The sequence below is a fragment of the Hermetia illucens genome, chromosome 6 (assembly GCF_905115235.1).
Source record: "Hermetia illucens chromosome 6, iHerIll2.2.curated.20191125, whole genome shotgun sequence".
NCBI lineage: Eukaryota > Metazoa > Arthropoda > Insecta > Diptera > Stratiomyidae > Hermetia > Hermetia illucens.
The window spans coordinates 23,848,797-23,872,234 of NC_051854.1; the positions used below are offsets into that span (position 1 = coordinate 23,848,797).

The window sequence follows — 23,438 nt, forward strand, 5'->3', positions numbered from 1 at the left end:
GCCACGGGGATGTGCGTGCGCATATAAAGAGGAAAGTTTACAAAGCGACCCGGTTGCTGTTTTTCGGGACGGTAACTTCGGAAAAAAAGACAAAAAAGACCGCTGAAACTGAACAGGTGAATTTGTATATAAGCCGAGTGGGCGCGTAGTCGATTATCCTTCCTGAAGGCTAAAAAGAAAGGCTTATCGGGAAATGCATTTTAGGGGTGAAGTGCATGCGGTCTGCAAAAGCACGTCAGCAAAGGTGGGAAAACGGTCTAATTGCCCTAGAAGCACTCTTGGAAAGGCGGGAGCAACCGCATTTCTCACTGACAATACCGTAAGCGGTATTTCAATCAGAGTCAGTTCGTTGCAAAGCGAACTTGGGGAAAACGTGGAAAGAGGAAAACGCGTCTAAAAGAAATTTCATCCAAGTATTCTCCATGGTTCAAAAAAGGAAGCGAAGCAGGATAAAATAACATAACTCCCGATGTAGATAGAATATAGTCTACCCAAAGTCAAGGCGGTTACGAATGATAAATCATCAACGATAAAAAAAGAGAAAACAAAGCTGAACTAGACCGTCGGCTCTTCTCATTAAACACAGAAAAGGTAAGACATTTGTTATGGCTTTTAGTTAAGAGCACTGAAATCAAAGCACCTGACTGCTTCATAGAAAAACTCGAAGTAGGGGAGGTCATCAGCCGTAAGTGACCAGAGGCCACGGATGCCCAAAAACTCGCTCAATGTGCGAATGAACTTCTCAAAATCGAATGGTTGGATGTACGTAAGGTACGAATGCCGATAGCCTCTACCAGTTATTACAGGTGCTTATACTAAGGACAAATGTCTGCCGGGGATCTGACAGGAAAATACATGCCGTCGTTACGGGGAGGGAGTAGAGATGGTACAAAATTTATATCACTTCAAGTAAGATATTACCTTATGATCACCGAGCGCGATCAAAACATTACAACATCACCTAATATTACCGCATCACGAAGCATCACTGCATTACCAAATATCACCATATTACCAAGCATCACTGCATTACCAAGCATCATCGCATTACCTAGCATCATCCCATTACCTAACATCCCATTACCAAGCTTTATCGCATTTTAAAACTGATATTATACTATAGCATCGCCTAGCATTGGTGCTCTTCGTCCTACAAGTCGCGGAGGTAGTTGTCGATGCTGATCCCGATGCTGTAGGTTGGCCCCTGGTTAGCATCGGGTTAACTTTGGGTTTGCTTTAGGTTGGTTTCGGGCTGGCTTTTGGACTAGTTTCTGACTAGCTTAAGGTTTACTTTAGGTTGGCTTCGCGCTGACTTTTGGATTTTTTTCGGACTGGCTTTGGGTTTGCTTTGGGTTGACTTTGGGCTGGCTTCTGTACTGTTTTTGAGTTGGCTTTAGGCTTGCTTTAGGTTGGCTTCGAGCCGGCCTTGGGTTAGCTTCTGGCTGGCTTTTGGGCTGTTCTCGAGTTGGCTTTGGGTTTGCTCTAGGTTGGCTTCAGGCTGACTTTGCGCTAGCTTCAGGCTCCCTTTTGGACTGGCTAGAAAATGATTTCGGGTGCATGTGCATATGGTGATGGAGATTCATCATCATCATCATCAACGGCGCAACAACCGGTATCCGGTCTAGGCCCACCTTAATAAGGAACTCCAGACATCCCTAAAAACTGTCTGGCATCCTGACCTACGCCATCGCTCCATCTGAGGCAGGGTCTGCCTCGTCTTCTGGTGATGGAGATTATTGGCTTTAAGTTGTAGATTGTAATGTTATGGGTTAGAAAAAATTTCGGATGCTGTATGACGTTGGTCTAAGTAATATATTTTAGTCTATACAAGTGGGCAAGGTGACTATTGAGTACTTATATCGACTATCAGCTGGGAATCTGCTCCCTCGGCCATCCTTGATGCGAAAAGGTGATTTTGGTTTTTTTTGTAAAAAAACAAAAGATCCCATAAGGATATAAGATAATAGGTAGTACAATATTTTCACCTGTTAAGAATACGTAATCGTGAGTTTTGCGGTGTTTCTAGCAAAAAGGATTAAGTGCCTACAACTCAAAGCTGTCTTCGTTGCTAGTAATGATTTTTTCTGCGACATGTGGGTGTAGTTACACGGCAGTGGAGCAGGGAACAAGTTGTTCCTGAAATATTGATATATGTTGCATATGGCATCTTGGCCTATCGGGTACCGCTGCCATCTGGGTTCGGGACAGGGCCTTTGGAATTCTTGCCCAAAGCCGAGGGAATGGCTACATCTCGATTTGGCATTTAGGGATGACGACGATTTTTAGTTTTTACCTAACGCCGAATGAGGCAATGCCGATTTTTCAAACAGGCTGGATGTGGTGGAGAACGCCGTTTTGGGGACGGAGGGGCGAATCCTGGTAGAGGCCATTTCACTTCCAGGGGAATAGTTCACTAGATTCTAGAGGCAACCATGCCTTAGAAATGGCAGCGAAAAACCTGTTTCGTAATTTTAAACACCGAATCCTGGTTAACGTCCCGGCGAACAGGCTGCAAAGGAAGGCTTTTCGGCACCAATACATCGCATTGAAACTGGTTGACGTTATTTGCCATCATATACCACTTCAGTGCTCTCTTCAGTGCTGCGGAGCTTCAATGGCAGGCACCCAGCGTGACAAGCCTTCCATGTATTGATGGGTACCGTTAATTGTCAATTTGCGAATGGGCTGTCATAAGCTTCATCGTCTGGCACGACGCATATGCCATGGACCAGTATCGTAGAGTACAGGTTAACTACAAGGAGATTCCACAACGTGATAAACGAAATCAAAACTCGTTGCTGGACCATGTCAACGAAGTAAAGTGAGCCGTTGGGACTCTGTTATAAAGTTGTCATCCTAAAAGTCGGGGCTCTGCGGAAACACTGAATACTTAATACACACACATTTGACTGGCATTATTCCCTAAACGCCTCGTACTGGTTGAGGCAATACCGCGGGAGGCGTCGAGAACTGTTCGCTTTTCACCATAAGAGAGTTTGAAGAAGCAGTAATTGTCACAGAGACATTTTGTCAGAACTTCGTAAAGCGTCTGAAATACGCAAATTGCCTTAAAGCAAGCAAAAACTTGTGTAACAGATTATATTGAGCTTCCAGATAGTTTTAATCTACAGTGTTGCTTTGACCAGATAAAGGGTAGCCCAGCGTTCTTGGCTTGGCAACTGGACGACTCGAAAAGCATTTGATTTTAAGGTATACACCAACGGTAGGCAATGAATGGATTTAAATTTTGTTGCATCTTTGTCTGCATTTAAAAGAGAGCTAGGTTTTCACATCCAGCCACTTTGCAACGGAACGTACTAGGGTACTTACCTTTTGGAGAAAGACAATTTTGACATGGTCCTTTGGAATTTACAAATTAACTGACTTATTGCCAATGTTATTATCTTTGATGTTCGCATTTTTTGAATGAACGGGGTGTTCTTCAATAACCTCCTATTTTCAATGAAGGCTAATAGGTTTTCGGAGGTAGGAGAGTCTCTCAGCCCCTTTTTCGTGAATAGTCCAACTCTCACGGATGCTAAGGTCAAGGCGTTTTGCGACTAAGGGAATAAACGAATGATCATAATGCTCAATCGTGAAGGCCCCCTTCTGCCCTACTTACTAGGAGGCTTAATTCAATTGAGGACTTTTTATTTTTCATTATTCTTCGGTCTATAACATGCTGAGTAAACTTCATTGCAATAAAATGTTCATCCCTCTGCCATTGGAATTAAGTTTATTTATTTTCAAATAATTCCACGAACGTCGTCAGAATCAAGCATTCTCATAATTAAATTTATTAAGCTTTCAAATAATTAACCACATTCTCTGCATTAAACCAATCTTAAATCTCATTTATTCCCCCGAAAAGATACATAAGTATTTGGTATCGATTTTTTCGTAGATTTAAAATTCCTTTTTATGAAGATTAATAAAGTTTACTGTATTCATGCATGCTCATATTTTATTTATTGGAACACTCAAATTCTGTTCAATTCATGAGATTTTTTCAAGGTCCTTTCAGGCAATTTACATCGTATGAAAGGCAATAAAGAGAAATTTTTGTTAAATTAAATATTCAGCATTACAAACGACGTGGTTCATGCTTTCCATGTTTATGGTGTTATTCAATTATCCGCCACAAGATACACCCGGAATGCTATCAATTATTAAGGACACCTGCAGGTACTTGTTGATTGATTTTCAGGAAAATAAAATATGAAAATCTCTCAGATGAATGACATAGACTGAAAGATGGTATCAAAATTCTGGACTGGCTGGTACCGAGGGTGTCCTTTCAACAATAAAATAACACAACTGGGTTTTTTCCATTTCATGTTCAGAAGCTTGCTTGCTCTACACCTAATTTATCATATCATCATGTATTCATGTTTCTGAAAATAAAATTTATGAGCATTGAGAAACCATTGACGGGGGTGGAAAATTATAGAGATAACTTTGAGGGTTGATTGAAGAGTGCAATGTGATCGGGTTAATGTTTAATAAAGTCGGTAATCTTAGTAATGCCCATGCATAATTGGATTGATTTAGAGGCAAGAGACTAAAAACCAACTCGTTGAAGTTTTAATAAAACTTTGGATGGGAAAAGGGGTAGAATTAAGGACGGGGAATTGATACTTAGGGTTGGTAGGTTTTGTAAGTTGAGACTGGGAGTGATTACCGATGCAGAAGGCTACTCTACCTTGGGGATCAAAGAGGCGGTTTTGGGATTGTAGGGGACAGATGAATACGAACAAGATTATCTTCAGCGTTCACAATCTGCATGACCTGGACGATAAGGGGGTTGGAGTATGCCTAACAGGGGGCGGGAGGGGAGTTTGACTATTTGGAATAGTCTTCGTTCCGCTCGATCCTGGAGGACCGGCGGACGATTTTCCGTTTTCTCAAGCGGAGCTTCTCTATTTCAGACGGAAAAATATCTGACCAGAAGCCAAAAATGAAGAGAGATTTGACAAGCTATTTATAACGGAACAGCTTAATGTTTTGGCGCGATATGGCCCTATATTTTAAGACGGGATAAAAGGATTTGCAGGCGCTATTTGCACGGTTAATTACCTTCGAAATATGGGATACGTGGGTAGATGGCTTCGCTCACAGTCGGAATGAGCGTGTCATGAATGTTGAGGGAAAGGACAGCAATGTTTTTAATTATTTTCGGCGTGATCCTCACAATTATTTCACACTTAAGGGATCATTTCCAACGGGAAAAGTACTATATCTATAAAGCTCGTCCTAGTAGGAATTCAGACAAGCTTCGCTGAGGGAAACATTTTAGGTGGAAGTATAAAGGATTAGGTCATCCGCGTCTACGTTGCGTCAAACTACATCACTCAAGCTACACCATGGTTGATGGGGAAGGATCCCGAGATATCTGGGACAAAAGACAAGTCAACGCGACAATGGTGCTCTGACGGTTCCAGCTAGGCAATACAGAAGGGTGAACCGCCAACCCCTAAGCTTTATTTATAGCCTGATTCCTTAAAGTTAATGAAACTTGCATGGTGACATCAATCTGTCGTAGCAAAAAGCATTGCAGTGCGAAAAGCTAAGATGTTACTATAATACCATCATCATCATTATCAACGGCGCAACAACCGGTATCCGGTCTAGGCCTGCCTTAATAAGGAACTCTAGACATCCCCACCAATTCGATATCCCTAAAAGCTGTCTGGCGTCCTGACCTACGCCATCGCTCCATCTTAGGCAGAGTCTGCCTCATCTTCTTTTTCTACCATAGATACTGCCCTTATAGACTTTCCGGGTGGGATCATCTTCATCCATACGGATTAAGTGACCCGCCCACCGTAACCTATTGAGCCGGATTTTATCCACAACCGGATGGTCATGGTATCGCTCATAGATTTCGTCATTGTGTAGGCTACGGAATCGTCCATCCTCATGTAGGGTGCCAAAAATTCTTCGGAGGATTCTTCTCTCGAACGCGGCTAAGGGTTCGCAATTTTTCTTGTTAAGAACCCAAGTTTCCGAAGAATACATGAGGACTGGCAAGATCATAGTCTTGTACAGCAAGAGCTTTGACCCCATAGTGAGACATTTCGAGCGGAACAGTTTTTGTAAGCTGAAATAGGCTCTGTTGGCTGACAACAACCGTGCGCGGATTTCATCATCGTAGCTGTTATCGGTTGTGATTTTCGACCCTAGGTAGGAGAAATTATCAACGGTCTCAAAGTTGTATTCTCCTATCCTTATTCTTCCCGTTTGACCAGTGCGGTTTGATGTTGTTGATTGGTTGGTTTTCGATCCTTACGCTGCCACCATATACTTTGTCTTGCCTTCATTGATGTGCAGCCCAAGATCTCGCGCCACCTGCTCGATCTGGATGAAGGCACTTTGTACGTCTCGGGTGGTCGATGTCGATATCGTCAGCTTAGGCCAATAGTTGGGTGGACTTAAAGAGGATCGTATCTCCTGCATTTACCTTCGCATCACGGATCACTTTCTCGAGGGCCAGGTTAAAGAGGACGCATGATAGAGCATCTCCTTGTCGTAGACCGTTGTTGATGTCGAATGGTCTTGAGAGTGATCCTGCTGCTTTTAGCTGGCCTCGGACATTAGTCAGGGTCAGCCTATTCAGTCTTATAAGTTTCATCGGGATACTGAATTCTGTCATGGTCGTGTACAGTTTTACCCTGGCTATGCTATCATAGGCGGCTTTAAAGTCGATGAATGATGGTGGAACTATTGTCCACATTTCAACAGTTTTTCCATCGCTTGCCGTAGAGAGAAAATCTGATATGTTGCTGACTTGCCTGGAGTGAAGCCTCTTTGATATGGGCCAATGATGTTCTGGTCGTATGGGGCTATCCCGCCTAGCAAGATAGTGGAGAATATCTTATAGATGGTACTCAGCAACGTGATACCTCTATAATTGCTGCATTGTGTGATATCTCCCTTTTTATGTATGACACAGATAATGCCTCGTTGCCAATCGTCAGGCATTGATTCGCTGTCCCATACCTTAAGCACAGGTTGAGGAACCACTTGGTGTAACTGGTTGCCTCCATATTTAACCAATTCGGCTGTAATTCCATCGGCTCCTGGCGACTTATGATTTTTTAGCCGATGAATTGCACGGACTGTTTCTCCTATAATTAGTGGTGGCAGCATTTGTCCGTCGTCTTCAGTTGGCGGGACCTCCAACTTAGGTTCTATAGGACAGGAATTTCTTCCTCGCAGTGTGCTTTTGATGGAGTTTTTGTGGGCTTCAGTGGTGAAGCGAGAAAAGTACTTCATATAAAATGATATATAAGGTGCTAAGATCTGCAGCAACTGCAGGTGCAGTGATAACTAACTTGGTAGGAGACCGTCAAGCCCAGCTACTTAACTCCCTTCGAGTGCATTGTTGGCCAAAATGACTTTTCTTTTTCCTAAAGGGGCAGAGTTACTGTTCCTCTTCCGATGTTAGGTCCCTTGTAAGGCTTGTAAGGGGGTATTGCTCCTTAACCTACCATCTTAAGAAAGTCGTTTAATTATCTCTGAACCTGTCTGCACCAGCTGTGCAAAAAAGTGTGTAAAGGTTGCTTTATGGCAGTAGTCCTATTTGCGACCGTATATTTCAAATTTCATGAATTATCCTTTAAAAACAATTCCATTTATTAATAGTGCTCATTAGAAGCTCCAATTTAATTATTTGTGTAATTATCTTTCAGCTATGCAGCTATGGGGGGCGCAAGGTGAGTACAATATTCACTAAATTTAGAATTACTTATATCAGAAACAACACGTCTAATAAGTTTCAGGCTCCTATTAATTATGGATTTATCAAATACTCCCCTAATCAGTATGTAAGCATTATTGTAGTGCCTTACTCTTAAGTAGCGTATCAGTGAATAATCAGTTTTGAACTATAATTGCCATAGTTACACCCCCATTGCCTGCTCGAAAAATAGCCATCTCATTGAGTAATTATGGTCTCATGGGTAGAGCAACTATTTCATTACAAATAGGGTGAAGTGATGTTTATTAATAAAATTCAGGAAGGAGCTAATTAGAAACAGTCAGCTACCAAGCCAACAGGTTAAGGTGGTTGATGAACAAACCACCCAATAAATTCACCTTAAATTGGGCCGAAAATTATATGCATACTAACCGATGCTTGTAGTGAATGAAAGAAACCCAACCTGGTTCGGTGAGTGCTGGGATTGAATGCTGAATTATTAGATTCCAGGGGTATTAAGTTTGGACTAATTGGCATGGAGTGCATCTCATCCATTAGTATTGCTCAACCACCTCCTTCTGAAATGTATAACTTAACATGAATCTATGCAGCATTCCAATTTGTTATTAATTAACCATATAACGGTTGCCCTTTGTGCTCCTCATCTGCATACCACCAATGAATGCTATTCAACAGAACATGACCACATATCGTAGAAACGCTAACATATTCTCGTCATAATTAACTGATAACATCACAGATATGACACTCAACATATCTAGGGTTGGACCAATCATCCCGGGAGGGCTATCAAAGAAGGTAATTAATCGACTTGTTTAGCCCAATAATGACTCTACCGTTATCAGTTCTGATGGCACTTTCCACTTGAGGGTGTTCCGTGATTATATACTAAATGTAATCTTGTATCTATAGTATGTTGCGTTGCTCTAGTGGTTACCCTTTTGGTTCCGCGAAACAAAGGAATTAGAAGAGTCAACATGATATCAAAATAGACATATCCTCGAAGGCTCAAAAGCTGTTTAAAAGCAAAACAAACAGGATCCCCTGATATGCTGTTAAATGCCAATGCAGGACAGAGATAAGGCGGATTTCCAACACGTGCAGCTCCAGTCTTAGGGGTGGGTGGCGAACGGTGAAAGTATTTATACAAGGGATGCCGCAGTTCCTCTCATTCTTGATAAATACATGTATCCGTCATTAGAAATTGATGGACTTCAATATGCGTCCTACCTTAGAAATTTCAACCGAGTAGGTTCATTTTTCATTACAACGGTGACCCACATTACTCTCACACCCTCGCTGTCATATTTACGCCACAATTCACTGTTAGCTTCTCTTCATTGTTGGGGTAGCTTGAAACCACACATATGACTCACCAAATTGCTGTTTGTATTGCTGGTGGCTAGGATACAGTATAAACAATGGCACTGATATCCCTTAGCGTTTTTCATTTTCCATGATAAAGCAACGGTGTGCAAACCTTACAAAAGCAAATTTACTTTCTCCATCACATTATTTTTATAAGGGGTGGTTAATTTATCTAAAACTCAATTCTAGGCTTTATTGAGAGAAGGGTGGACAACAAAAAGAACACCTTTGCTTTGAATTATTACCATCAAGTAAGGCATGATCATTAAAATTTTTAAAAATAAAATTGTCCACTGTCGATATCGGCGAAAAGATAATTTCTACTCGTAGGTGAGAACTCCTCCGTAAATGATTGAACATTTTGATGAATTCTGGCTAATGTGACGTATTTGGACTATTTATAGACATATAGATAATTTGTCACGAAAAAATTCAGGATTATAGATCCACAATTAGCTATTACAAAATTGAATTCAAATAATCCAATTTTGTGATTCGAACCCTTCTCATTCTTGGCGCCACCCCTTAGTTTTGTTTAGTGGGGAGAGCCACAGCTCCAAGCACTCAGACCTTCGCTAGCCCCATTGTACAATCCCCATTCAATGGCTTTCATCTGCGACGTCCGTAGGTTTCCGCGAATCTGAGAACATTCTCGAGCGGCAGAGATCGCGCAGACTCTTTGCTGACGAAAACCTTACCAAAGTATCTTAGTATAAGATCTAAGAAGGCCAACTAGCTGCATAAGAAGTGCACGGCCATCTATTCCTCCTACCCACAGTGGCTGCATATGACAGAGACCACCGCTCCAAATGTTACAATGTGGTAGTTTGAGGAGCAGTGACCAGCAAAGTGACGGGTTCCCTCACAAACATTTTCGCCTGCCGGCAGAGGTTCAAATTCTTTCATTCTGTTGCGTGAGTCCTTGCAATTTGCCCTTTCAGAGTGGACTTAACAATGCATGGACGGATACTTAAAGCTGGGAACAGAACCGAATGGTGCGACCCCTCTATTTTCGTCGCAAGTATTCTTCTGCCGCCAATGAATGGCATATATCTCCGCCTGGATCCGTCGTTCATGACTGACGTCGGTGAAGATTATTAAGTCTGTAATCCCAAAAGACTCGTGGCCATTTAGCGACACTTCTACCCTTTTGGTGGTTTCGACTGAGTATGTCTTTTCGAAGACGAACCTGGAAACCGTATGATCGTTGGACATCAGAGCCACTTGATGTTTTCGAAGGAATTTTCAGATGGATCATATAATTGATCGCCTTTCCACGTGTCAAGAGTATGAAGCCTGCGTTAGCTGAATGAATCCATTTTGGCGAAAGTCCCCATGTCTAACCTATCGCAATCCTGCGGCACCAGAGCAATCTGCCCGACTCCGGGTATGGTTCTGGATATGATGCTTTCACATTAATTTGGAGTCGAAATGTACTAAATATTTGACTGTTTGTACCAGCAGGATTTCTGCCCCTGGTAAGATGGGTAGCGTGCCCCACCTGATGGTTCTAGTGAACATAACTAGTCCAGTCTTCCTAGCGTTCATCGTGAGTCTATTATGAAGGCACCAACTGTGGATTCGAGCGGTCACGTACTGTAATTGTAAACGTGCCGATAATTATTACGGCTAGACCGTCTGCAAATGCTTGTGCGAAGACTTGTGTGTCCTCCAGGGGCCATAGCAAGGTGTCCATAACCAGGAGCCATAACAGAGAATGGAGAACCTCTTCCTGTCTCAATGGACTTCTGTTCCACCAATAGGTGCACTTTTCTGTACTCTAGAATAAGAAATTCTTCTCAACGGATCGATTCCATGCTGTCTTGCCGCGCTTGCTGCGAATGAAGCACAAGTAAGGGGACCTTCGATGTCGGGAAATGCGTCTAAGGCGTATTATGCGTATCGGACATGGGCTTCCCAATTTGTGCCGTTAACTCATGGAGCGCTCCGTGGATTTGCCTTTCTGGTAGGCATGGTGCCTGCAGTGAAACTGCCACCTAGAGATGTATGTCTCCCTTATAAACTGTTCTACAACCCTTTTAAATCCTTTTTGCAGTAAGGAAGTTAGGCTCGAAAGTTTTACGTCTGTATAGGTGGGTTTCCCTACCTTCACATCACTCGAGTTAATTGGAATATAATCGGCGCTAAATGCCCTCTTCACTCATTGCAATGCTTGCATGCCAATCTTTCAGTTCAGGGTTGTATGTATCTATCGACTCCGAGATGAGATTTTGGATGCTGCCTGAAAAGTGCATTTCAAGCGAATGGTTCGCTGTTTCTTCATCGCTTTCTGTGTATCTCCCGCTCTGTAAATGTAGATAACCCTACTGTGCAACCTAGCTACGTTCTTTGACAAGGATCCGCTTTAGTTTTAATGTTGCCGCAAGAGAGTTAGTTTCTTCGCAAAAGCATTCCTCAGGGGTTTACTTGGCTGGCTTTATGCTCTTCTTGAGAGCTTTTTTTTAGGTGTAGATTCCGTTCGCATTCCCGTTCGTGGCCTTAGAAGCCAACACTTTCATTGTGGCGGTGCCAAGGCCGTAGTAGAGCTGGCAGCCCGTTTGTTCCCAATTTTTGTTAACATCAGATTCAGGAACGCCGATAGTGAAGAAAGTTTGCGGCCTGAGGGCTCTTCCTCCTGCTTTGCTACCTAACAGCGTCCAGGTGGAGGTGTTGAAGTTATTCTGAACTAGTAGTTCAGTAGTAGTAGTTTGGAAACTCTCTTCAACGTCAGCCGCGCACCCTCCCACACTTCGTTGATGGAAGAGTAGTACTGTCAGAGCCACTCGCTAGTGCTTTCGTCGCCAAAGTTTATCCGCAGGATTTTACGGTATGCACCTACGGACTCAAAACGTAGTATAACCCCTTGCCCAGAGCCGATTTGCCCGGAGGCCTTGTTTCGCCCAAAGGCGGTTTGCTCGGAGGCTGTTTGCTACCCAAAGACAAATGCTTACCCATAAGAAAGACTTTAGCCTCAGCAGGTGTCGCCGACTGGAACCCGAGATCAGAAGCGCTGACATAAGTGACTCCTTCGGGTCCTCCGTTGATGACTGGGTACCAATTTTGTTGGTTACCACTTAAATGAATGGAGAATCTTAATTCAGACTCGGATTCTCCATCGATGAGCTCAGGGATGTCCCTTCGCTCAAGGTTTGACCTTCGTGATCGGAACGATGTTGTTTTGTTTTGTGCTTTAGGTTTGTAATTTTTTTCATAATTAGCTGCCATGGCTTTTGTTTTACCGGGGAAAATTGATTTCTTGCCGAGACAAGAATAGCTGAAATTGAGGGTCGCCTGGTGGCTAGAGTTCACCGTTCGCGGCCACATCTTAACCCCTGTGACTATTCGGCCCTCGGCTCGGTAGTCACACCTTGGCTTGGGGTACTGATTACCGCTTAACCTCAGGAGTCAACTCTGGTTTCCCGGAAGATCCTCCTTACTAAGCTCCCTCACCACGACAAAGTAGGTAATCGTTAAGCGCTGAACATCTAAGTTTTCATAAATCGCCAGTTGTTTTTTTATGTTACTGTTTTCTGATTCAGCACCACACTAGACAAGCAAAAAGCTGATGATTAAATACAATGCGGAAAAGTAGACAAGGGAAGTTAAACTGTTTTTTGCGTAATAAAACAGAAACGAGATAGCTGCTACTACTAGTTCGAGGCTATGCTATAGGTTGGCAACTTATTCCAAGGAAATTTATTAATATGCAACCCTGAACTGAGTCTTGAATCGAACCGGAAAACAACTGCCATATAAAAAATCTATGAAGGTACACCAAAAATGCATCTACGTTCCAGTTCCCACAACGCGATCCTGCCGTAGGAGTACACGACCTGTAGAAGACTATGCCTAGAAAACCTCAGACTAGCCCAACAAATTATCATCATGAACGGTGTAACAACCGATGCCTGGTCTGCTTTAATAAGATGCTGCAGGCGGTTTTCACCCAGATTTATCAATTCGATGCCATCCCTCCTTCTGAGGTAGGGGTTGCCGTATCTTTTATTTCCACTATAAACGTACGCTTTCCGCGCTATTGGCATCAGCCCGTTCAGGATGTCTGGGGAACAATACCCGCACAATGCGGCCCATTTGGTCGGTACTTAGTGTGCAGAGCCTCGCAGAGCCCTGATTTTCCCTGTGATAAGCTTACAGCCAAATCCCTACGGGTCCTTATTCACCTCTTTAACAAAGTTCTGCCACCCGCGAGCTTTGCTTTTATTTATCGCGCTGCAGAATCTCTTTTTTGCTGATCTATATTGTGCCTTTATGGCGCATGCTTCCTCGTTGGCGTGCAAACGGCGGAGCCTAAGACACTTCCCTCCGTAGGCCATGAAAGCCTCACACGCCGTCGTTTTCAGGTTCATCACTGAATTTACGACGGTGTCAGCTGCGACACTACCACCCCCGGAGCACCCCCAGCGCGGCCGCGCCTGCTCCAAGGGCTTCGACGAACTTCCTGATGTTCACACTGGTGACATTCCAGACGCAGGGGGAGCGTCGCGTTGATGCTCGCCGGCAAGTATCGTCAACCACTTTGAACGTGATGAACTAGTGATCACTTGCCGAGAAGTCTTCTAGAACTTGCTACCCGTTCAACGATGCTGCCAGAGATTCTGACGCAAAAGTGATGTTAGGAATGCTTCCCTTACAGCCTGGGCGCCGAAACGTTGGCATGGATCCGGTATTTAAAACTACGAGCCCGATTCTCGCCGCCATTTCCAGAATTCGTTTCCGTCTGGAGTCTGACGAAAGGTCCTGGCATTAAAATCACCGCTTACCAGGATTCGTCCCTCCGTGTTCGAGACAGTGTCCTCCAGTGCATCATACTGGCGCCGAAAGCTCGGAATCGTCTCATTCGACGAACCCAAATGGCAGCGGTGCTCGATAAGGTCTGGTCCTCGTTTGGGTATTGCTCCCTAATTAGCACTAGATCAGCATTTACTTCCGCAGCGAACTGTGCTAGCAACTTCAGTGCATGTTCATTTGTAAAATGCGGATCATGCCATTCGCAACCTAGCCCTTTCCAATTCGAACCTACAGATTGGACACCATTCCGATCCTGCAGTGTGTGCAACGCTCTCACCAGACGTGCCAGGGTCTCTGCAGAGAACATAACTCTCGCTTTCATTGCATGTCTTCGCTTCATAAACCACTTGGCCGCATCTCCGGCATGCTGTGGTCTGTCCGGTACCTTGCAAGCTGCTAACGTGTGTCCATATTCCGGACACCTGTAGCACTTGGCGAGGATTATCTGCTTTGCTCCCATATTGCTCGGGGACTTCCACCACAGCGAGCTTCAGGCCTCGAGCATTTACAAAGGTGATACCTATCCGGGCGTTGGTTACCTCTGGACATTCACGCTTTATAGTCTTTTCTGTGAGGGAGTCGAGATCCCGGATTTCTAGAGAGCACATGGGCTCTAAGCTGGAAACAAGAGCCTTTTTCTCCAATTACCCTTTGGCTGCTACACAGGACGTACTCTTGCTAGTCGTATTCGGGCCCAGTTCCACGAGAACTCCACCACTCCTCGTTTTCCATATCGAAGACACCTCTGCTCCGTTGCCTTCGGGTTTCATCGTGTAGCGGATTTCACTAAGAACTTCCGCGAATGATTTGCCGACGGTCTAGTCCTTCTTGGCTTCCTCGCCTTTTCTCCTTCTGGCTTTTGGTGGGCAACTTCCTTGGCTTTGGACAGACGTGTCTCTGGCAGCGTAGTCAGTTGTTTCTTTTTTCCTTTTTCGTCTTCTTTTTTTGGGTCCTGGGTAAAGTTTCGTTCAGGCACCTCGTCCTCCTTCCGCAGCAAGCAGCGTTCTCAGCGGGGAATGCGGCTGTTTCTGCTCCACAATCGCCTTCCGCTGCTTTCCACGTTCGCCTATAGAAGGAGATGCGGTCCAATAGTTCCTCCGGTTCCATCAGCCCGTTTTTGACGCCTTTGCTGACGTTCCTCTGGTGGTATGCGCATACTATCTAGCTCTATTACTTTCTATGGGACGTCGATATGCTCTGACGAGATAGTGGTCGGTGTTGTAATTCGCGTCATGGTATGAACACACGCCAAAGATGATAGATGCAGCTTATTTTTTGAGTCAAGACATAATCAATCTAGTAAGCTCCATATTCTCTTGTGGATCTTGTAGTCAGAGAAACAAGCCGAAATTTAGGTAAAAAGCCATCAAAATGAGGGAAGAAGTGCTGGATTTTCAAGGTCATACCTCGGATCCTCTGGGTGGCATATCAAAATATTCGATTAATCGGGCAATTGAGGAATATGAGAAGGAAGAACTATTCGACTTCTCGAAATAATATATTCTGATAAGAATGTGGAACAATGTTATATTATACAGGTAGACATTTTGGTACCGTTTTTTGTGTCATTTTTAATGAGATGCCACTCCATAAAACACAAATTTCCAAAATACAAAATTTTAACTTCCACAAGTTGCTTCAGATATGACAGACTTTCTCCGTATCAAATTATGGATTCTCGTTTGCATTTCACTCATGTGCATCACAAACATTCCCATGTTCAGAAATAATTTCAACCCAGAATTTTCTGTTTGCATTTGTAGTATATTTCAGGAATGGAACATATGCATAACTTATGCAGCATCATATGTTTTAGGCCAATTAAATTTCCCAATTCCATTTATGGAAAACCAGCGTTATAGCCTTTTATGCATGCTGGACGCACATATCAAGAATTTATAAAATCGAAATCATCTAGATAACATGAAATCGTATCCCGAAATCTCGTTTAATATTAATAGGAATTCATGTATGTTTCCATGTTCTTTGGCAATCAGGTTCCGAAACCGAAAATTATGGCATGTTCCCAAAATGAGTCGACTTAAAGCGCAGAAATCGATTCTAAATTTAGGATTTGGTGCCTGTTTGAGGGCTTTGTGAAGATGCAAAATACTGCAACGCCTTTTAAAAGATATTTGAATAATAATTAAATGTCCTTGCATTAACATCTCCAGTTATCCTCTTTGACTACATCCCCTAGCTCCCTCGTCTCGCAAATGAGACTCTACCAACTAAAGCTATTAAATACATATCCAGTTCCAGGACTTCAATCAAAATTCTACCTAAACTAGATAGAAACACTATTATCCTGCAGTGGGGCGACGCCTGTGGTAAATCCTATTTGAAAACAACTGTCCGCGTATGAGGCCATTGCAATGCTTTCTACAGCCACTAGCGCTTGGCCTGCAAGGATAATTAAAATGCCGTTTTCATAGCTTAGGTGAAGGCTACTTAGTTCTCCTTTGATATGGTGAGCGAAGTTTAATAGGATGTAGGATGGATGCAAGGATATCCGCAACAAAGTGTTATATGGATATTCGTTTCGCAGAACAGGAAATTGCAGCAGACTTCGTCCTGATGTGTGAGCATCCCTTTAATTCGTAATTTATATGCTCAACATTTTATTACAATTACCATGATAACCACCAAAATTTTGTGAATATTCGAGTTTGATGGGAGTAAACTTGGAATCCTTAAACCTTTATCCACTTCACCCAGAAATGCCCTCGCAGAAACTACCTCGGAAAGCTAAACCAGGAATTTACAAAGTTTTCACGAGATCTGTCGGGTTGCAAGGGTATGGAATGTAAATGAAGATGTAAATATCTAAAAGGAAATTCATTCATTTGAGCGACGAATATTGAAGGCCCATGACATCAGAGCCTACTAGGTAAGGAACGCGAATTAATTTGGAAATCAAAAACAATACCTCGCCGTAGATTCCCCCGTGTTTTTTCTTTCGGGAGGGGGGGGGGTGGTTATTTGGGGGGTAGGTGAATGCATTTACGCACACAGTGTTGGACTCCCGGTTCGGTACGTCGTCGGACTATTACCTAAACACCTCTCACGTCAGAGACCTAGCCTGGAACCGTTTGTCACATTATTTCGGGCTAGTAACCGAACTTTTCCGCCTTGCGGAGCCTTCAAATCAGGGAATTCCCATCACCAACGGAAGGGGAGAGGAGGAAGGGAATTGCCAGTTCAAGGAACCCCCTGCCATCCGGCTCCTCCACCTGTCGAGCTCTATCTTCCTAGCAACGAGAATAACCCGAACATAATGGGCAACACGGCTCCACCTGTCAGCACTACTCAGCATCTCTTCGGCAATGTTGTCTGGAGGGAGATCCCCTGTGTTTAAATAGAGCTGCTGACGAACCACATCTCACCTTCCACAAGAAAGGGACAGGGCAGACTGTGTCGCCTTCTAGACGTAGAACCCCCAATCTTTGCCATTAGGCCACTTACGCCGAAACTCCAGCTGCAGCCTTATTCGCTGCTGCTTTGATTTGCTCAAAAAAGTTCATCTTTGAGTCAAGAGTCAGCCCGAGGTACTTTACCGGTGGTTTTGACTCGATTATCGACTCGTCGAACGATATGGTACGCTGGATCGGAATTCTCTTTTCAGTCACGATGACTACTTCGATTTTTTCCAGTGCAAGGTTGAAACCATGAAAAAGCTTACCCTTCGCAGCAATATGCCGAGTCTGCTTTTCACCTGTTCAACAGCGCGTCCAGCAACAAACGCCCCGACGGCATCTGCATAGCCCACCTCTCAAAGGTAGCGTTCCAGAGGTTCAGCCCTGGGATGAATCCCTGTGCTACCCCCGACGTGACCTCCATCCTCCTTTGACCCTCTAGTGTTTCATAGAGCAGGGAGCAATTCCCAAGATAGTCCCTGAATATCCGTAAGAGATAGTTCGGCACCTGGAAAATATTGTATTATGTACCTAGAATGACTATCCATCTTATGGAATTAAAGGCATTTATCACGTCAAGCGTGAGGAGCACCACCCGTCGAGTTAGGCGCCGCTCGCTGAACGGCATCCACGCATGGCAGCATTAACTGCGGATCTCTCTGCTCTAAAACCAAACTGACAGGAAGATAAATCTCCGGTAACGCGTATCGCTTCAACAAGTCTATTTGTGATGAGCTTTTCGAGCACTTTTCCAGCAGTGTCAAGCATACATAGTGGGCGTGATGAAGACGGCAACTCGGAGTCGCCTTTCCCTCTGTGGATCAGCGCAAGCTTCGCCACCTTCCAACGAGCAAAGGAAGTGCCCTCTTTCAGGCAAGCGTTGAATGCGCCGAGCAGTAGGTTTTGGTTGCAGCGTTCCAAAAGTTTCGACAAACCTCTCGGTGTTCACTTTCGTGATGTTACATGCACAGAAAGAGCGTCGGGGTTGCGCACACCGAGAGATTGTGTCAACCACTTTGAAGGCAATATATTGATAGTCGCTTGCCGAGAAGTCTTCCAGAGCTCGCCACCTGTCCATCAGTGACACCAGTGATTCCGACGAAGGTTAGGTCTGGAATACTTCCCTCGCAGCCCGGGCGTCGGAACGTTGGGGTGGATCCGGTGTTGAGAACTACCAGTCCTATTCTCGACGTCATTTCTAGAATTCGTTTCCCTCTGCAGTTTGTGTGAGGCATGCCCCATTCAAATGCCCTGGCACTGAAGTCACCCCCCACCAGGGTCCCTTCATCTGTGCCTAAGATAGCGTCCTCGAAAGCATCGAAAGTCCGGCATCGTCTCATTCGGCGTAAGATAGACACTAAAAAACGTTATCACTGAACATCGAATCCAGACAAAGCTGCCCCCTCGGCCTTGGGTAAGAACTCTAAGGAGGGTACTGTCCCGAATCCAGATGGCAGCGGTGCCTGATATGTCAGGGTGCCATGAAACTGGGTCCTTGTTTTGGTACTGCTCACTGATGAGCACTAAATCAGCTTTGGTTCCCGCAGGAAACTGCGCTAGCAACTCGTGAGCGATTGCACTCCGGTGCATATTGATTTGTAGGATGCGAATCATGTTGATTCTGCTCTGAAGACTGACCACCGCTCCGAGTCCGCAGTGTGCACAACGTTCTCATCAGTCGCGCTACGATCCCTGCATAGGACGCAGCTTTCCTTTTCATTGCAGGTGCTCGCTTTATGGCCTGCCTGACCGCATTTGTGGCATGATGGCCTTCTGTCAGGTCCTCAATAGGTTGCAGATGTGTGCCCATAATCCAAACATCTGTCGCATTTGGCTGGGGCTGCCCGGATTCGTATCCTACACACCACCGAACCAATTCTTATTTTCCCGCTGTTTAGAAGCTTCCTCACGTATTACTCGGCAACTTCCACCATAGCAAGTTTTTGCCCTCGGGAGCTCACAGAGCTGATACCAATCCGGGCATTGGTTAGCTCCGGACATACGCATTCGATGGCATCTTCTACCTCGTTCTTTTCTGTGAGACAGTCGAAGTCTCGAATTTCCAAAGAACACGTGGGTTCCAGGCTGGAAACTAAACCTTTTTCTACCAGAAGTGCCTTCACAGAACGTAACTTTATTTATTATCTTCGGGCCTAGTTCGATTAGGACTCCAGCACTCTTCGTTTTACGAATAGAAGTCACTTCTGCTCCGTTATCTTCGGGTTTAATCTTGTAACGGATTTCAGTGAGGACTTCCGCAAAGGTCCTGCCTTCCGTCAGTTTGATAAGCAGACCTGGTAGTCTAGTCCTCCTTCGTCTCCCTACCCTTTTTTTGGGTGCTCCGTCCTTCGTGTCGGCCTTAATTTTAGGCAAAGGTTTTTCTGATGGCGCGACATGTTGTTTTCTCTTATTCCTCTTCACCTTCTTCTTTTGAGCCCTGGAAAGTACCTGAGTACGTTTTCCCCAGTTCGCTCTGCAATGGGTTGTCTGCGACCCGTTTGGTACTCGTAGTGTTCTTGTCAGGAGACGCGGTTGTTTCCACTTCCTGCGGATTTTCTCTTATTCTCCATGTCCGCCTATAATATGAAATCCTGCTCAGGACCTCCTCCAGTTCCATTAGCCCATTTTCCACCCCTTTGTTGATAAGAACCTTAAAAGAAACAAACGTGTTCGATAAAGGGAGTTGAGAATAAACACCCCATTTTGTGGAGATGATGTGACTTGGTCACGCCAAAATTCCTTTTTATTATCATCGGAATGCAAGGTCAGAATAAGGAAATATAATGCCAAAGTTTTCCTACTTGGTCTTCCCAATCTTTACTTCACTTGACCTCATTTGTTCTGCATCAGCAGATTTTCGTCTAGTACATGCTATTGCGGTTGACCTTCCATTATTTCTAAAGGATCCTCAGGGAAAGGTTATTTAAGATGGCTGAAGTGCTGATTTGAAAGTGATGCTGGATGCATGTGTACATGGTAATAACATAATGCACCGAGCTTGTTTGCAGTGTTTGCTCTTGTCACATGCGTGTTACTACTATACTATGTACATAGTATGTGTATTTCCAAAAATATGTCGTTGCCTCTTAATCTTCACGTGCACATTGCAAACTTCCTACATCCTTATAAAGTTGGTGGTACTAATATCATGCAAAAACCACCCTACCGAGAATCCACTTCCGAATTAGATGTATGAAGATTCCATACTTCGTAAAAGAAAGATTAGATGTGTGCCCTTAAAATCCCTTCCGCTCATTAAGATTACGGTTAAATGCTCTTCTTAATGACTTTCAGAATTATTTGAGAGCATGACTCCTATCAGGATCGTAGTTGCTTTATGCTCCGGATACGTGTGCTATCATAATTTGCTATCACTATGTGTATCGTACTATAAAATGCATACAAATTGCGACGAGATAGAGATAAACAAAACGAGATAGAATTGATGATTCGTGCCAAGTGAGACCTCTCTGGAACGCAGCGAATACGAACCCAGCAAACAAACGATGGAACAGATACAAGAATATTGTTTCCTATTAAAATACATCGAATCTCTGGAACTTAAGCAATTTTCGTAATGGGAACTTATCTATTTCGATAGATTCTTTGTGGAAAATAGAGACAGATATGAGTGGGAGGGGGTGGTTGGGGAGAATGGATTTCCAACGTTGTGAGAAAGGCTGCTTTGGGATGTGTGCACATCATTGCTTTATAATATAAAGATAAACTTGGAACGTGTTTTACATGGAGATTTCGAGTTGTTTTGAAAATGTTTTGTGAAAGGAGCGCTGGGCTCCGAGCACTCAAGTATGATTTGGAATATCCATTTACGCTAAAATGCAGAGTAAATATTCTGTAGGTGACAACCTATCAATCTGCTTGAACTTAGACTGCTTTTAGATAAATATAGTGGGCACACATATATGCAGTTCAACATATTTCCACTGCAATTGCCAAAATATGGACACGGACACGAATGCCATCTCTGACAAATATTCTCGCCATGTTATCATGATACGTCCATCTAGCCTAGCAAATTTCAACCAGGGCGGATTTGGAATGTGAAACCAACTTGACCTACCTATTTGGTGTGAAACCAAACCGGAATCCACAATGTCATTTTTCCATAAAATGAAGTTATTTAGAAAACTGTCCCAGGCGTTTCGAAAAATAGGAAGCAAGTTTCGTGCGTTTGAGAAAATTTGAATGGAACTATGAAGAGGTGGAACATGTGGTCATGGCTTTTATCCGGGGACATTTCGAGAATAACACCACGAAAATGTGGCTCCGACAGTCGGTCACACAGGCGGCCACATGAGCATGGTGCACTTCCCCATAGGAGATAGATAAAAGATAGAAGTGACGCACTAGAGCTGAAATATTTGATGATCTTATAATTAACTGTTTTCAAGGAAAGGGATGAAGTGAAAATTGTTCAGTTGTTTATTTTTATATTTATATTATTTGTATTTATTTATTTATATTTCCACCAGAGTATTACCCAATAAATTAAAATGTGCTACCTATGGAAATAAACTGGCATGTGCAGAAGTTTACAGGATCAGGCATCATCCGAACCATAGAACTTTTAGCAAAAATCAGTAAATATTTTTATAGGAAAGCCATGTACAAAGTGGCGAAGCTATCGGAGATATTCATTATGGCCTACATGTACTCCCAGGCAAGCCTTCTGACAGATTCGTTTTTTCACTGCTCCAATTCTTCGCGGTGGATCACCTTTTGAAGTAATCCAACAAGAAAAAGCTACATGGTCTTATTTCCAAAACAAGTCGCGGTGAGTTTACTCGGCTGCGGTCGACTGGCGGACATCAAAACGAATGCGGGGCTCTTCCGTGCTTCCAGTGCCATCTGCTTCCTAGCAGCCTGTCTAAGGAGGTTGTCTTGGCTTGTCACCAACGTCCAGACTGAACGCATGCTCCCCATGCTCGTATCGTGGCTCCAAGGGCTTCAGGAGGGTATCAGTCCTCACCAGAACATGGGTAAAAACTTCGAGGTCCCTAGGGGTGTGGACCTTTGGCTGCGTGTGACGAGACGACGGAGGTGGCTTTAATTTAGGAGCGGCCTCTCGTAATAAACGCTACAATCCGGCCTCTCCAAGCACGTCTCTTTTGTCGAGGACCAAGTCGCCGGCAACTCGGAGGTTCTGCCCAACACAGCAAACTCCTCGCGAACGGCTATATGTGAATGAAAGGTAAAACCTGCAACCAGGATGGCCCGTCGCGAGCCATAATGGCTGCCTTCTGCGTCCGATGCCAACATTCTAGCATCCGATTGGACTACGGATGGAATGCTATTGTCCGCTGGCGTTTGAATCAATTGTATCCTCTGGTCTGTGATAATTACGGCGGGAACAACAAAGCGCGGAATTAACTCTCGACATAGAGCCTAACTGTGCGCGTAAGCCGATCAATGATCGCGAGGCAATACTTGTAGCCGTGCTATTCTCGGAAAGGGTCTATAATGTCCAGGTTTATAGTGCGAGAATACACCTACTTCCTTTCTAGCATGTCTAGTGGCTACACCATTTCCATGGGGTTTGGGCTTCCATTGAGCTTTGTGAAAAAAACCCAACGGACCATAAAACTTCCCACGAATATTAGGACCAAGGAAGGCGTTAAGTAATGGCTGGCGATGAGCGGCTTTGGGAAGGAAACGATGGTAGAAATTTACTATGCCCAAGAATCTTCCAAGGTCTTTGATTGTCTTTTACAACGGAAAGCTCGCGATCGCTTGTACCTTATCTGGCTCTGGGGAATGCCGTCGTGGGTGATGGAATGACTTGCTGCTGGAGAAATTTCCATTTGCCAACATTGAGAGTTAAGCTATTTTGAAGAAGGCGTTGAAAAACGCGCCCGAGATGTGCCAAATGCTTGGACTCGGTAGAAGATGTGGCCAGAACGTCATCCAAGTAGGCGAAACAGAAGTCCAAGCTTTGTAGTACAAAGTGGATGAATCTCTGGAGGGTTTGCGCCGCATTGCACAGGTCAAAAGTCATCTACGTGAACTCGAACGTCCAAAAGGTGTGCCGATTCCGGTATTTGGCATATCTTCGGGAGTGGCGGGGATTTGGCGGTAAACTTTACCAAGATCCGAAGCCGAGAAAA

The 23,438-nt window shown here is 44.1% G+C and overlaps 1 protein-coding gene and 1 long non-coding RNA gene across 4 annotated transcripts in view; one reads left to right on the forward strand and one right to left on the reverse strand.

The window, feature by feature from the left end:
* The window catches only part of LOC119660265, a 115,120-nt gene extending 107,401 nt beyond the window's left edge, over nucleotides 1-7,719 (forward strand). Inside the window, exon 7 of the long non-coding RNA XR_005250417.1 lies at nucleotides 7,692-7,719. This is a non-coding gene — a long non-coding RNA (uncharacterized LOC119660265). The remainder of the gene's footprint in view (nucleotides 1-7,691) is intronic.
* Nucleotides 1-23,438, reverse strand: part of LOC119660264 (basement membrane-specific heparan sulfate proteoglycan core protein-like) — a 514,615-nt gene that overhangs the window by 137,246 nt on the left and 353,931 nt on the right. The gene's annotated exons all lie outside the window — the stretch shown is intronic.